Source organism: Miscanthus floridulus, chromosome 18 (assembly GCF_019320115.1).
Source record: "Miscanthus floridulus cultivar M001 chromosome 18, ASM1932011v1, whole genome shotgun sequence".
NCBI lineage: Eukaryota > Viridiplantae > Streptophyta > Magnoliopsida > Poales > Poaceae > Miscanthus > Miscanthus floridulus.
Window position 1 is genome coordinate 103,981,217 of NC_089597.1, and position 2,242 is coordinate 103,983,458.

Below are 2,242 nucleotides of genomic sequence, written 5' to 3' on the forward strand. Positions count from 1 at the left end.
ATCCTATGATGAGGACATTCTGATATATAGTCTTGAAAGCATTCCCATGCCTTAGGGATAGATTCATCATGTTGTTGTTAAAAACTTAAAATTCTCCCACGTAGAGCATTGGTCTTGTCCGTGGGAAAGAACTTTGCTAGGAAGGTAGTGGAGCAGTTATCCCATGTAGTGTTTCTATCTTTGTTGGCATAGAACCACTGCTTTGCCTTCCCCAAAAGTGAAAATGGGAAGAGGCGAAGTAGTATGGCATCCTTGGTTACTCCCTTGATGTGAAAGTGTTGTAGATCTCCAGGAAGTGTTGGAGATGAACACTAGCATCTTCATGTGCCTTTCCACAAAATTGGCTCACTTGCACTATGTTGATGAGAGCCAGCTTGTGTCGATGAAATATGGTCGGCAGTCCACCGAGGGGGGTGCCCATGGTGGTAGATTATCGGTAGACGGTGCATGTAATCAGGAACCAGATGGTGACACAAAGCGCAGAGACAGCGATTTAGACAGGTTCGGGCCATCTGGTCGACGTAATACCCTACATCCTATGTCTTTGGTGTATTGTATTGAGATGTATATAGATTAACCTGTCCTCTAGGGGACCCTTGTCTCTCCTTATATACTCCGAAGAGACAAGGTTACAAGTAAAGTATCCAATTTGGTACTATTACAATATCTAGTACAGCTTGTAATCTTGATGTGCACGCCTTGATCTTACGGGCCGGGCCACCTCGGATGGTGCGGCCCATGTACCATCTTGTGGTACCCGGGGGTATATCCCCCACAGCTAGTCCCCGAGCGCCATATATTCTGATGCGACACGCCATTTTAACCTTCTCCAAACAGTGAGGCTTGAGTTCTTGACATCTCCGACCACCGTTGTCGCCGGAGAAGTAGGTTGTCCGAAGAATGTATGGTGCTCTTAAGAAGAAAGAAAAAGATTTCCGTCCTGGGAAGTGTGCCCACTTGTATTTCTGAAAAGAAATGTAAGTGCATCTTGAAGCGTAGCGTCCTTGATCATCAGAGGCGTAGAGGTCGAAAAACAAACACATTCACCACAAGGTGAAGTGTGCCCACTTAGTCCCCGAGCCTAGTAGTAGGTGACGTAGGCACGTGGTGCCAGGGTCTAAAAAGAATTCCCAGTTAAGTTGAGAATCCAATCGTCGTACAGGCGATACGAGATGCACCGGCAGGTGCATCGTACCGATGTAGTCCCCGAGATTGCTGGAAGGCGAGGTATGAGCCTTGTAGCAAGGTCCAAGTGAGAAAAAATATCCCAACTATATGCGAGTTGCCAGTCACATGTAGTCGAGACGCAAAGTCCCCGAGCCGTGGTCGGAGAGTGGTCGAGGCAGTCCCCGAGCACAGGTCGAGGAGCGAGCGACGAAGTCCCCGAGCCATGGTCGGAGAGTGATTGAGGCAGTCCCCGAGCACAGGTCGAGGAGCGAGCGACGAAGTCCTCGAGCCATGGTCGGAGAGTGATCGAGGCAGTCCCCGAGCATAGGTCGAGGAGCGAGCGACGAAGTCCCCGAGCCGTGGTCGGAGAGTGATCGAGGCAGTCCCCGAGCGTAGGTCAAGAAGCAAGCGACGAAGTCCCCGAGCATAGCTCGAAATTCCTATAGATAAATATGTAGAATGGTAGTACATGATGTACAAAATAATAAATTATGGAGAAAAAATCAGCGGTGAAGAAAATACGCTCAGCAGTCATTTGCAAATGAGCATGATGTGATAAAGCAGTTGGTGCTTTGTGAACATCAGTGTTAATATGAAGTTTGTGTTTATACTTAATATGAACCACCCGACCAGTTAGTATATAGCTGAGTCTTTAGCCCTAGTTAGCCTGTTAACCATAACGCGGGGCGCAGAGCCCGTGCACGTGTAGGAAGAACAAAGCGTCGCTAAGTAGCCGCTGCCGACCACCCATAACATAGAGGGCAGACGCTCATGCACGTGTAGGGAGGAGCCGGAGACAGGGCCATCTCTGGAGGCATCGAGCGTCAACATGACTAGTCGAGGATTTGCATTAAGTTTAGCTATATGTTATATTTAAGATGGTATACATGGACAAACGCTATTTGAAGAATAATCATGACCAGGATGTTGTGGAGAAACATCGTAAAAATTATGTTAAATATAAATATTAGAAGTGTACTTATCTTTGATAGAAATCTGGTTGGTGGTGATGAAGTTGTCCGGTCCTCAAGCTTTTCGGCCTGTTGTGACGGTGGTCGCGGTTGTTGTAGCGCCG

The 2,242-nt window shown here is 47.8% G+C and overlaps 1 non-coding gene across 1 annotated transcript; it reads left to right on the forward strand.

The window, feature by feature from the left end:
- LOC136524934 (small nucleolar RNA R71) lies at positions 1-107 on the forward strand. The gene has a single exon (XR_010776280.1). It is a non-coding gene; the product is annotated as a small nucleolar RNA R71 (small nucleolar RNA).
- The last annotated feature ends 2,135 nt before the right edge of the window (positions 108-2,242 follow it).